Source organism: Ischnura elegans, chromosome 2, assembly GCF_921293095.1.
Source record: "Ischnura elegans chromosome 2, ioIscEleg1.1, whole genome shotgun sequence".
Taxonomy (NCBI): Eukaryota; Metazoa; Arthropoda; class Insecta; order Odonata; family Coenagrionidae; genus Ischnura; species Ischnura elegans.
In genome coordinates this window covers 62,109,707-62,124,901 of record NC_060247.1, presented here as the reverse complement: position 1 = coordinate 62,124,901, position 15,195 = coordinate 62,109,707, and positions in this window count along the sequence as shown.

Here is a 15,195-nt window from a genome sequence, read left to right as displayed (position 1 = left end):
CCCTGCCTGGATCCGCTACTGATTAAATCGAATATACACTAAAGAAAATCGAAATCAGCTCACGGCGATTAAAATTGATTCCTCTCGGCAACCAACTTTTACTGTCAACATCGAACTGACCTCTCAAATTTGGTAAACAAAGATCTTAAAGATAAAACTTCGCTCAGTAATTTCCTGTTCACATCTCTCACAAAATGCAAGTATGCCACAATCTGAAACCTCTCATTATAAATTGTTCTTTGAGAACGAGTTATATTCGGCGAATCACAGCAGCTGCATCAGTTGATTTCCTTTAGGGGTGCTGGGGTTGCTATAGCAACGCAACGAACCGCAACTGTACGAGTCCTCGTTCTTGTTCATTATGAACGTTTTCTTTCCGTATGAACGATTTAGTTAATTTTGGACGAGAGTAAACTGTGGGAGATATCAGTTATGGTATTTGGTTGTTTCTAAGGTTATCCCTGCGGAGTGTCTTAAGGTTATGCGGAGTTGGTCGTCGTGGCTGTAGTGGTTTTAAATAGGTTAAGCGTCAAGGTAACGAAATGAACAAGTGAACAGTAGCTCTGCAAGTAACGTCAGCAAGTAGCATCGTTTTCCATGCTAACGGCTCTGGCATGCTCGAAGTAACGAAGAATTTAGTAAGTTCTATGAAGTAGGTTCACTTAAAATTTTCGGACCAATGCTTTCATTACCATCATCTAATGCACGACTATCTATGAGGCCGTTTTACATGGTGCTCATCAGTGCGCATGCGACTCACTGCATTCTGATGTATGTAGTACGAGGGCGAAGCCAAAATTGCGTTGTGTAAAGGGATGAATTACTAGAACAAATGCGTTGATACCAGATGGCGAAATAGCCCATTCTCAGTGACGTCATGGCAAAATTAGCAGTGCCGGAACGCATTTTCCGTAACTTATTTTAGAAGTGAAATATTACTGATTTTTTACAAGTTAGTATTTACATTTAATTATATTTTTTTGTTTTGGTTGCGAATGTATAAATTGGGAATTTTGAGGCAGCAAAATTTGATAAAAATTATATTTGACTATTATGTCTTGTTAACCAGAGGCGGAACGGCGTTCCGGCACCATGCCACCCCTGCCCCTACTCTAATTACGAGCTCGCATTCTCGCAATTTCAACATGTTTTTTATGATAACCTGCGCAATGACGTACTACGTGCCTGCACAGTACGTGCCTTGTGTAAAACGGCCTTAATGGACGTCGTGTAGTCTTCGATGAATCTCAGCCTAATAGCGTATCAGGATATCAGTGACGAATATTTCATTGAACTTTCTGATTTACGCGTATGTATTCCACGTAGTCAACCATAGGCGGATATAGGGGGGGGGGGACTTGCCCCCCTAGGACGCTTAAGAAATGGATACAGATTTTAACACGGTTGTCATAAAGTTTGTTTCGAAATGTGTATTACGGAGGCTCAATCATTTAATTTCATATTAAAATCAAGAGAAAAAGGAGTGATGGCGGGCCCTCGGCTGGGGCTCATGATGGGGCCCGTCTTAATGACTCGGGCGTCCTCCCTATAACATTCAATAAAATAAAATTTAATAATGTATTATGGTTATATCATATATTTAGTGAGTTTTCTCCTTAAAGCTGCACTGAAATCTAAAAAACCTCTTTTTCGAAGAGCCCTTTCAAAAAAGCATCTTTATCTCTTTTATCTTCGGACACCTGTATTTTATTTTTTATAATATAATCTTGTTACACTGAGTATGCTGTAAATAACGCAACATAGAATTTTATAATAGCAAAAAAACTTTGGGTCAAGTAATCTGAGTCATTGTTTATTAAACCTTTCATATACGCTTCACGATAGACAAGAACGTTGTGGGGGCACCCTAAGCTCGGAGCCGTCTGCGATTACCAACGACCTGGCCTCACCGCCACTGCATGTAACTTCAAATTTTTGACGAATACATAGATACTACCTGCGCGTAAAATATTCCTTAATACATAAACAAGTTTTTGGAAACATTCCTGCATCTTATTACCAATACTTTTCGGGCAAGTGGCTTACAAGTTGTAAGTTTATGCGAAGCGTTACGAGAGTAGCCTTTTAGGTGTCGGGAGTGAAGAAAACTATAGGAGTTAAAATAACGCAATTTTTAAATGTTTTTAAAAGTACTCTCCACGATAGTCAATGCTTTTTTGCATTCGATGGAACCAGTCGTTATAACATTTATTCCATTCCGAAGTAGGGGTAGTGAAAATGGCTGTTTTGTATGCATCAACCGATTCTTCAGACGTCTGGATGCGCTTTCCTCTTAGCATATTTTTGATTCTGGGAAATGTGAAAAAATCATTGGGGCTTAAGTCCGGGCTGTATGGGGGATGATCAAGAATTTCGACGTTTTGCTGCCCCAAAAACGACTAGCGACTCGATCGGTGTGTGAGCTTGCATTGTCATGATGGAGCGAAATGCGTCGATTTGGTTTATCTTTCCGAAGCTCGGCGATCACTTCCAGCAAGCAAATAATAATAATAATAATAATACGTCTTTATTGGGCGCGATTGGGACTAGAAAGTCCCATCTTCCATCTAACCCCTCGTCAAACATTAAATACCCAGACGGCACAGAACCCTCCGTATCTAATTCGTATGTACATAGTACCCATTGACTAAGGGGATACTGTGCCGCTCCGTCGCTTTTCGTCAATGGATACATACCATTCGCGGCCTGTCGACGAAGCGCGTACGCAGCATGTGAATGTCCGCTACTAAGCACGTACGATTGGATACATAGCGCGCAGGAACACGGCACTCAGGCTAATCTCAATCGATTAGGTCGAAATTAGTTATATCGTAACTCGCACGATCGAAAAATGTATCGAACGCAACACAATCGATAACTACCGACCGTAGCGAGAACCTTGATACGAATGAATTGTAAGTTCTCAATAGGTAAATAACACCATATCATGAATTCTAATTACCATGAAAGACTCACGACCGACAAAGTTTTTGTCGGTTGTGAGTTTTTCATGGTAATTAGAATTCATGATATAGTATTATTTACCCATTGAGAACTTACAAAACTTACTCGGCCACTTAAATAACTCTGCGAAAAATGAGATTCTCACGGCTAATTCACGCACCACCAGCATCCAGCATTGTTAAGTGGCTCGCACTTACTTGGAAACCTTGAGATGTTAATGAGAGTAAATTCTTATTAATTTTGACACTAAATAAGACATCACATAGCCCACGAGCATTAAAAAGCTTACCCTAAAGCCTGACGAAATAAGATTTTTAAATAAAAATTGCCGATGAAACAGGATTGCTGACACATCTGCTATTAGTATGATCGAATTCATCAAAATGCAAGCAAAAATTAACGTATAGTTCAGTCTCAGCTACTAAAACTTACCCATATCAGGCGCTAAAGTATTTGAAAAATTATTTGGTATGAGTAAAAGTCCCTAGGTAACTGCAGTAAATGTATCAACCTATTAAAAATATGAAAGTCCTGCCAAATCACCAGCATAAACACTTGTAAAATAAAACATGTTATCTCTTAGATCACACCTCCGATTTTATACTTACTTTGCATGAAGTCACCACCGCAAGAAATTTTAAAGAGGCAGGAAAGAAAAAACCCACAGAAATACAATACATATATTATGTATTTTCTATTGTCAACCACAATAATATTTCCAATTTTCTCTTCTATCCCACATCTAATTTAGCGAAACAATTACTCTTATTCTCTTTCGAATAGAAAATTATTTAAAAGAGGACTGGTCGATACATACAAACTATCGTCAATACTTTCTCCGATGAACGTCCACTATCACTGCACCAACTTGCACAAATCAAATCCACATCCACAAATATGTCACTTCTGCCACAATGTCTGTCTTCTTGGCGACAGGTAACAGTGAAGCAATGGTACCTTCCTCCAATCTGGGCACCTTCCATTCAGCAAGAATTTTCTCCTCGTCTTCTCGTCCAAGGCCACAGATTACTTTCTGATATCACAATGGTGCAATGTGAAGCTCACACACCTAAAATTAATAAATAATAAAATACCATGTAACTTATTAGGTCAAATCATTTCCAATTTTTGGTATTTCTGCATGAGAAATCAAATTACTAGGCTCGTAAATATAGTAAATATTTGTATGCCTGATATTTTTATTGTTTTAAACTATAGCATAAGATAATTTGAAATGATGAAAGCCGACGTGTAATACACCATAGGGCAAGCTAAGAAGCAATATTCGATCCTATAAACTTGGCAGCTTATTCCTAGTTTCTCCTTTAACCACACGTTTACCGAATGAATTAATACAAAAAAGACAACTAAAATGCAAGAATTTTCAAAAGAATTGCTGCTACAATATTTTGAATCACCATTTTTAGTACTGAATAGCCACTTCTGACTTAAAATTACATCCAAATAATTACAGCGAGAAAGAGTACATACCTCACAGTTTTTCGTAGGGGTGAAATGTTTTCTTCTTATCGCCCAAATGCACTTCTTCTTCAACTCAGGATCTTTTGGAGAGCTAAAAACTTGAACCATATGTCCCGGAGTTTCCATTACATCCCGACAATACACACACGAAAGGCATTTCTAACAAAAATATCTCACAAACACGTTTCTGAAGCCCAGTGAATGAAATTAAAGAATAAGGGAAACTTCCACATTACCAGACACTCTATTCTTCACTAACTTAACCACAAAAATCCCTGAAATGTAGTGAGACGTGACGTAAACGACGCGATCTCCAACGGCTTGTGAAGGCATGTGATCTTTCTAGGAGGATAGGGCACGATGGCACCAGATGGCACCACCCGCGAAAGAAAATAGTCCCAGACCGAATACAGTTTTATCGATGAGATACAATTTTATCGATGCATATGAATTTGCCAGTCCTCTTGCATCTTTTTTCGTCATTAAAGGAAATAAAGAAACAAAACCTTCTAAGTAACTTCCTAAGCGCGATTTTTGTATCTTGATTGTCCACCCTCGTATTTAGGTACGAAAACTTCCTGTGCCGTCTGGGTATATGCAGTTAAATACATTGTCAAGTTGCTCATGAAATTAAATGCAGAGAAATTACATAAAAATAAGTAGAAGTTCCATTTTCAATCAACAATTAGCATTATAATTTAACAAAGTTACTATTGACCAAGTGTAAAAAGATGTTAGTGAACGTGGGAAAAACCTAAGGATATTGACTGTCGTCCTTATTGGAAAAAACCCACTGCAGGAAAACGCCCACACAAGAAGGGGGGCGTGAAAAACCTGCGAAAACCTACTGAGAAAGCTAATGTAAACCTGAGTATACAAATACAATGAATTACATGGAAAATTTCACCCAGTACCTGTAAAGAAAAGGAAAATTAGAAAAGGAAAAAAGGAAAAGGCTGGAAGAAAAGGGTGAAAGGCGACCAAAAACCACCGTCGCTCAAGAAACGTGGATGCTGTGCGTAACGTGATTATAGAAGATCGTCATGTTACATACCGCAAATGGTCGTATACCATTGAGCATTAACTGTTCGCGACCATTTTCTTGGAAACGCTGCGAGAGCGAACAACTTTTGTCGGTTTGAGCTCACTTTGGAAGACCCATACTGAAGATGGGCGTTTTGATTCAGGCTCGTAGCCATAGATCCATGGTTCATCTCCACTTACGATGTTGTGAACGTGCTTTGATGCTCCTGAGTTGTAAATTAGTTCGACACCATTTGACTCGAGCTGCTTCCTGCTCTTCGGTGAGGAGGTGCGGTATCCATTGGGAAACATATTTTTTAACTCATAACTCTTTGTGTACGATCTTTTGAACTGAGGTCCCTGAGATGTCCAATGATGCCTAAATCTCACGGTATGTAACATGACGATCTTCTATAATCACGTTACGCACAGCATCCACGTTTCTTGAGCGACGGTGGTTTTTGGTCGCCTTTCACCCTTCACGCGGTTCGTCACTGAGGCTAGAGCGTCCTCGCTGAAACTAAGTATACCAGCGATAAACGGTTGTCTTTGATGGTGCTTCTTCGCCAAAAACCACAAAAAGTTCAGTAACTTATTCTTGCTGGGTGAGGCATCGCCGAAAGTTACAGAAAATTATGGTACGGTACTTTTCAGCGACTTGGGAACGTTGACACGCCACCGTTATAACACTATCAGGCCGATCTTGATGAAACTTTGCATGGGAATTAACCTCAGAGTAAGGATTGGGGTAGAGGGCACTTTCAGGCTGCGCAGTAGCAGATTCTTGTAGTCAACATGGTTACCACGTGATCGTGGGAAGTAGTGCGGGAATCCCTTGTGGGAAGAATTGTGGGAAGTGTGGGATGTATATGCTGTGTATGCGGGATCTTGACTACATGCGCAGTAGCCAAAGCGCACTCTCCCCCATCCTTACTCTGAGGAATTAACCAACTCAAAAAGTTGTTTATAATCACCATTTATAGTTGCTTGGTGATAAGGAACGTTCTATTCCCGACACAAAGGCTACCCTCGTATGTTGACCGTTATGTTAGTCATGTGTAGGGGCGCAGGTAGGAATTAAGGCAGGGGGGGGGGGGGTTAAGGTGCAACTAATACCGGGGTGTGTGGGGGTATGGAATACCCACCAGGATAAGCGGTAGGTGCGAGATTAGTAAATTGCGGAATTTTAAGATAAATGGTTCAAAATGGTGAGTTTTACGGCTTTCCGAGGGATATTTTAATAATCTTTACACCATTTTATTAGTAATATCAATCCAATTAAGTAAAATGGATTAGGCCTAAAATTTCTCTGAGCTCTGGGGGGGGGGGTTTATCCCCCAAAACCCCCCCCCTCGCTGCGCCTCTGGTCATGTGCCTCTCCTAGTCCAACCCAATCCAAACGGGCGCTGCGGACGCACTCGTCTTCTGGCTCTTTCGAAAACATTACATTCACTTATTTTAGCCTTATACGTATGTGATACATATAATACGCAGGGGTGCATCCAGGAATTAAGGCTGGGGGGGGGGGGGTTAGGTGCAACTAATACCGGGGTGTTTGGGGGTGTGGAATACCCACCAGGATAAGCGGTAGGAGCGAAATTAATAAAATGCGGAATTTTAAGATAAATGGTTCAAAATGGTGAGTTTGACGACTTTTTGAGGGATATTTTAGTAATCCTTACACTATTCTATTAGTAATATCAATCCAATTAAGTAAAATGGATTAAACTTAAGCATTTCTCTGAGCTCTGGGGGGGGGGGGGGGTTTAACCCCCTAATCCCCCCCCCCCTCTGTAATTACCGCCGCTGTAATTACGTGTTAAAATTGTCATCTTAAATCATGATGCACGACAGTAGCGTAACTAGGAATATGCTTTGGGGGGTGGGGGGGGGGGGATGAGAGGGCCTGGGGTGCGACCCCCCCTCCACGAGAAACGGGAAAATTTTGATAAACGACATGCCTGGAAATACAATCTTACATCATTTTGGCATTTAAAATTTAACTTTGAGAATATGCAGTTATTATATGTCCAAACTAGACAATTGTTAAAAATATTTTTTATTTCTCTGAGGCTTTGGGGGGGGGGGATCTATTCCCCTCATCCCCCCATAGATATGTAACTATGAGTATTCAGTTTTTTTGAAGTTTACGGTAGTTTGTTTATGAAATTTAGGCAAGATGAATATTGCGAATTGAAGTGCGGCAGTGCCATCATTTCGCAATAGCTCCATTGCAAGCTAAATCATTCGTCTCCAATGAAGGTCTTACAAGCTTGGCAAACTTGACACAAGATTGATATTTTCATAAGGCGGAGCGAGGGGTAAGTGGCTTTGGCGGTCAAGAAAGTCCTTATCGAGACCTTAACTCCGATCTTACATGGTTGACGTGGATCATTCAGTGTCCATTTTTGAGTGAAATGCCTTCGTTTTTGGATAATTTTTTTTTGAAAACTGTTATGTTAAACATCTGAAAATCCGATGGAAAATGCGAAAAAAGGCCTTTCCAGGTAATTGAACTTGTCTACCGCGACATTGAAGCATATTTTCGAAGGAGGGATTCATTTTTGGCGAAAAAATTCAGTCCTAATATACGGAACAAAATATGGACATAAACCATTTCCTGGGGATCGGGAAGACAATACATCGACCGGTATGTTTTATGTATATTAATCGATGCAAAATACTACTTTTCCGAAAATATTAAAGAACGAAAGCAATGAAAAAAATGTTGCAAAAATGCCGTAAAATTCAATATTTATGTGCGAAATATACTTTGAAAGCATAGACATTGACGTTTTTGCAATAATAATCTACTTGGAAACGCCAAAAAACGCCATTATTAACGACGCTTACGCCATGAAGGTCCTATTGCATACCTTTACTATACGCAACCAAGATTCTCGGTACGTAGTGAAGATAATCTTATCGCATTTCATAACGTACCCAAAAATACGATTTAAGCAACAAGGAAAATAGAATAATTTTTAAACTCATTCGAGTGAATACTTGGGAGTTCCGTTTCTATTAACCGACTTCTGATTATTTCTGAAACCACTTATGCATTTTTTTTGCATATATTAAAGAATTTTCGTTTTCTCGACTAAACGAATCAGACTGAACCTGGCCATGGTATGTTGGCGCGTATAAGACGGTTCCAAAACAAATGATGACGTCTATAAATCGCATGGATTCGTTCACAAAGAATTGCAAACGTATGGAAAGCAGTCACACATGAATCTTCTCCGTACACAGCAGTTACAATACGAAGGATGACGTCCGGAAATCCTGTCGAATCGTTCAAAAGAAGTTCCAAATGTGTGGAAAGCAGTTCCACACGAACACACTCTTTACAAAGAAGTTCGAAAGGGAATTACAAATGAGTTACAAACGTCTTCATATTTCCTATTTTTGGTACAAATGAGTGGAAATGAGTTCCACAGCAGTTCTATGATAGATCTTGGTGTTTCAAAACATATTCAAAAGGGTTCCAAAGCAGTTGGAAAGCAAAAATTGTCCCCTGAGACGCCACTGATGCACGAAGCATGAATTAATGCTATTTCTTATTCGATAATTGTCTTTCTTAATTTAATTTCTTATTTGATAACTTTCTTCGATAATTCGATAACTATCGAGCAGATTTATTATGCACTCAACCTAATATTAATAATACATTTGACGAAGAGACGGACCCTGTGATTTTATATGGATGAAAAAGGATAGAAAATCGGAGTTACATGGTATTATGAAATCCTTAATATCGGTAGCAATAAATGACTGTGAAATATAGGTTAAAAATGGCGCTACTATTTATACCAGTTGACTTCCCGTCAGTTTTAATTGTGGATTGCATCTCAAGATCACAGCCGGGTAGTATTATTGGAACAATATGTTTCTATGATTTTTTCTGTATCGCTAACGTGGATGCTAAATCCAGGAGGATAATGCCTTGCCCCAGAGCGATGACAGAGTCAGCTGCCGAATATTTGGCCGAAAAATAGTTAATATTCTCAGATGGCTATCATTCCGTAAATAATTTATCCATCGCTACTTCCATCCGAATATTGAAGAGTTAATTTTGTTGAGTTTTTTCAAAGAATCTCACTAAAAAAAGTATAATTTCTCCGTAAAAATTACACATCTTGTTTACGAGCTTAAAAAATATTTTTTATTCAAATTTATGTAAATATTTTTAATAAAGACAAGGACCAAAAATGATATTATAACCCGTAAAAGAATGAGAAGCAAGTTTCTGCAGTGCTATTGGTCCTCGTGGCTGCTGGTCATAAATTTATTGCCATCAATGAGGGTTGCTACCTCAACGCACCAGTAATGGGGTAATATTTATGAACCACCATGATAATGTCATATATAAAATAGAGCTGATATACCGCGATATCTTTTTCCAAATGACTCTGTGCTATATATTTTTTAATTTTCGGAGATGAATAATTCCCGTTAAAAAGTATTTAATGGGAGAGAAATGTGTAGAAATTAGTGTACTACAACTGACCCATCTGAAGAAAATGGTATGCAACCGCATTAATGACATGGTTTTATTCGATCCATTTGGCTCTAAATGCGAGAGAATTTTTTTTCGATATTTACAACGCTAAGAATACAGCGTACGCGTATTATGGAAATACGTATTTATATGCGCAATATATATTATGGAAAAGGACACAAATTAATTGAGTACTAAAAATGTGTCTGACCCCTCTATTTGCTAATCGAAACTGCGTGCGTAGAGATACATTTTTGAAGTCATAGATACATCCTCAGCAGCTAATGAAAATATAGCATCAAGGAGTACGTAATATGAATGACCAAATGATTATTGAAGAATCTGGAAGCTTTGCATAAGCTGGTTTTTGTTAACATATTTACAAATACAAAGGATAATGATTATTTACTATCTGAAATCTATTTTTTTACGAAGTTTAAATAGACTTGTACTTTACCTCACTCTATGTACTTGAGCTGTGCTAATTCTGAAATTAATAGAGAGCAATTATAGCATTTTGAAGAATTTATTTCTATTATTGAGTGTTATGTGAGATGCAGTGGCGTTATGGTGACGGAAAGCCGCGGCGCGCCGCCAAAGTAATGTTTAAACAAAGCGATAATAGTCAAATAACACTTTAATCAATTTTGTTACCCCAAAAATTCTAATATATACATTCGTAGCCAAAAGAAAAAAATGTAAATTGTAATAAAAACACAGAGTAATATTTTACTTTTAAAAAAGGTTAAAGAAAGTGCGTTCCGGCTCTGCTAATTTCACTATGACGTCACTGGTGAGATGTTGAATAAAAACGTTTGGACTTTGTCGCCGCGTCAAGTTTTGGGTGGCCCCAACGTTTCCCGACCGATGCTGGTCGCTTTCTCAAGGGAATCCGAATGGGAAACGTTGGGGCCACCCAAGAATTGACGCAGCGACATAGCCCAAAAGTTTTATTTAACATTACGAATACCAGCGGAAGTTTTTACGAAGAATGTTCAGTGAGTATTAAGGCCTGTTTACACGATACATTAACACGTACGAGTTAATGTACGTTTGCGTGAATGATTTTTGTGGACCGGAACGGGACATGTACGAATGCATGAACCAAATTAGAACAGGTTCTATTTTCTGTGCATGCATTCGCACAAGTTGGGTGGTTACACGGTGCATTTTGGCGTTCATTCTCGCGTTCATACATTTAGACATTAACCCGTACGTGTTAATGTACCGTGTAAACAGGCCTTTAGGGAGTGTGTGAATGTGTATAAAAGTTACAAAAGTATGAATTGATTTAAATTATGGGTTTTCAAAAAGTTTCATTTTAAATCTATCGATTATATTTGAAGTTAAGCTTCGAATTAAAATTTGGTAGCTTGATAAGAACGATTGTGTAATATTGGAAAAAAATCTTATCCCAAATTAATGATCAACGCTTGATTAGTACTGAAAAAATACATTGTTGTAGACAATAGTTGCCTGCACCCTATACTTTATACTCCCTAAATGCCCTAGTACTCCTGATACACTAATCATGCAGCACATACGTTGCACTTTGCCAGAAAATTTTTCCCGGTGTATGTCCGCTGAACGCGTCCAATCAGAGTCTACATTTTGAGTATATGTGCTGAAGTACTTAAATACCTATTTTCTCAAATTCTGGCATATATACTCCCAATCAGATTCTTTTTTATATTTCCCGGATCGGGCTATCGAATTTCAACGTTACTGCACGCACCACGGGCTGGCAGTAATGGGCTAAATTGTAATGTGCATTGGCCCTGATGGGCTTTCGGAGGCAACTGATTTGGGGACAGTGGGGCAAGTGGGGAGGCATATTGATTTAAAAATTGTCTAAACTATTCTTATCATTCTGTGCGTTCTTATTGTTGCCGCTAGATGCTACTACTGCCGATATAATTATAGAATTGATTGTTTAAAGACAGATCAGTTGAGTACCCCGAATCCGGAATTCCCTAATCTGGGAACACCCGTAATCCGGCAGTATTGCCGAGGCATGGTTCGTGGGTAACATCATTTTTTGCATTCGTCTTCACCTGCAGAAACTGTTTCCAACTGTAGACAAAATTTTTTACCCCTTTTATATTTAGACAGTAGGTCACGCAGTTACTCTTTTTACACTTCATTGCCAAGTCACAAATTGCTTCATGTGCTACCGATGCGATGCATGCATGACTTGACTAGGACTGACGAAAGAATGTACTTTTGAGTTTTATCGTATGAAATCATTGAATTTCTTAGAAATAATTTTGTATTTATCACCGTAGACATTATCATGGCAATTGGAACTAATTTTTTAATTAGGGTTGATTTAAATATCAAATCAGATCTGTGCTAAAATTGTTGGAAAGGAATTAATGTACTATAAGGTAGTGGCATCAAAGATCCAATTTTCAAGCATAAAATATGAAAATTTGCTTGGAATTTTCCTTAAAAAATTCATTTTTGAATATTACATTAGAATAATTATAATTTCACCTTACAAGTTGTTTTTTTTTGGGGAGAGTATACTTCCTCGTGTTTTAAATCCTTCCTTACAAATTGATGGAGAATAGAAAGAGGACTCAAGAGGATATCTCAAATTCTGGGAATAATATTTCGTGATTTGTTAGATGACCAGCCAAATCATCAAGAATTGTAGTTGTATCCCCAAATATAATATCTGGATCCTTTCCAATAATTTTACTTATTAAATTTGGGCCTCATATATAATTTGGCCCTTACATGTTTCCCGTGGCCATTCTCTCTCGAACGTGATGAACCGCCAGTATGTAGTGCGTGAAAATGTTTCTGAACGATTGCAAAAGAATATTGACAGAAATGATAAAGATAATTTTTCCCTTATGAATCTTCAATTTCCTTCATAATTGCTTCTGGCACTGATGAGCATTGGCGCAGCGAGGGGGGGGGTTTTGGGGGCTAAAACCCCCCCCAAAGCTCAGAGAAATTTTTAAATTTAATCCATTTTACTTAATGGATTAGTATAACTTACATAAAAGTCTTAAAAGTCTTGTTAGGATTAATCAAATATCCCTCATAAAGTCGTAAAACTTGCCATTTGGAACCATTAATCTTAAAAATTTTCTGGAGGAGGGCCCCCCCCGCAACTCCCACTTACCCTGGCGGGTATGTAATACCCCAATACCCCAAAGTATTAGTTGCGCCTAAAACCCCCCCTAGCCTTAATTTTTGGCTGCGCCCATGCTGATGAGGCCTATATAAAACGTATTTCGCTATTTTATTAAAATTTACTCCATTGCCACATTCCAAGTAATCTTACTACAGAAAAATGGAATGGAACATAATTTGACCGTGTCGAATTTAATAGTGCTCATTAGGTTATCTGTAGCCCTGAAAAAAAGTAGATAAATATTCCGTTGTTAGGGACACTTGTGTGCTGGATTGCCTATACCTATGATTCAAAGATCACGCGCGTTGAGATCTCTTCCCTCACTTAGTATTTGCTCTAATTAGATCAGACTTGATTTAATTCCATATCAGACCCGATTTTAATTGATCAAGTTATATCAGGTCTGATCTGGAATTAAATCAAGTTGGATCAAGTCTGATCTAGTCAGATCAGACTTGATCCAACTTGATTTAGTCAGATCAGACTTGATCCGATTCGAGATTAGACCCGATCAAGTTAGGTCAGACTTGATTTCATTTCTGATCAGACCAAGTCCTGATCAGATCTAGTTATATCAGACATCTCCTTGCAAATGTGCAGTGATCGGAGGAGTTTGCAATGGAAAATGTGTCATACACGGGTTTACTTCAAAATCTCAGGAACCTGGAAAACCTTTTTAACTTTAAATACAATTGTAACTCAATTAAAACTTGTAGCATTCCCTGGACCTCTAAAAATTGCGGAAGAGTAAGAAAAATCAATTGCTGAATTGATATGAAGCAGTGGGTAGTTTATATCTAATTTCAGTCCAGTCTTGGGCAAAGTCAATTATATTAACTGTCTTGATAAAGATTGCACAGCAACTGACAGGGAAGGATCCAGGATTTCTTTCTGGGGGGACACAAGCAAGGCCGTATCCAGGATTTTGTTCAGGTGCCTAGTCCTCAACGATATTGCCGAGTTTACCCTATGTTGGAACCCCTTGGTTTAACTCATCAGTAAATTTGATTATTTTGTCCCTGCTTAAATTTTTAGGGTGAGTCTAAGGGGCCCAAGAAGTACTTCCTCAGTGTGTTAAACTTGAGGGAAGGCACGGGGTAAGAGGCTCAAGGAGAAAATTGCCCCAGACCCCCAGACGCACATGGGCCCGAGACGCCATGATAAATCCATTCCCAATGTTTGATGCCATATCCTCGTAATATTTTCATCCTCGCTCAAGGTTTTCAACGGGTGCGTTGAAGGGAAAATCCCCTACCGGCTGGGGACTTACTTATCGGGATAATGGGCGCATGGAAGAGGCAGAAAAATTCATAATAGATGCAGTTGGTACGATACTCTTCAAATGTACTGGAAAGGGCTACTGAAGAAGTAGATGGTAATTTTGTGGACGGGTGTCCGGACCAGATGTAAGTACAGGCAATATAGGTTTGTATCAACGGGCAGCGGCTCAGCGTAGTTATTGTATACAGCCAGGGGCGTCCCATGAGTTTGACTATGCTGCACCTGTAGTGAAAGTCCGTGACCAGAAATAGTATTTCGGGCCGGGAGTAAGCGGAGGAGGGATGAGTTCATTTTAAGAGGGGGTTCATTTTTGGGGGACTTATTTGTAGGGTGCACACTTGAGAGGGTGTGCGTGCGTCATTTTTGCAAAATTATTTCTGATTTCGTTTTCCCGCGAGAATTATTTTGACAATGAATTTAACTACTCATTGAGTTTTTAGGAAACAAATGTTGTGATAAGATGTTGTGAAGTCAAATCACGTTAGTTGCATGACTGTATCGCTACAGTGGACTAAAATAGCTGGAATAGTGTCAGTTTAAAAATATAAAGATCGGAATATCTACATTCTCTGTGCCCAAAATTTGCCTTTCAGTCTCGATGGATGACGCCTAAGATGGTAATATTATTTTATATGTACTGGAAAAGTATTTTCATTGATTCATGCAGTCGCGGTACTACGTACTTAAACGACCTTCCATAAACCTTTTAGATAAATGCAAGAACAGTGTCTTTACTAACGAAGTTAGCCATATCTTACGGACGCCAAGATACTACGGAAGATCAGATAATATAGAT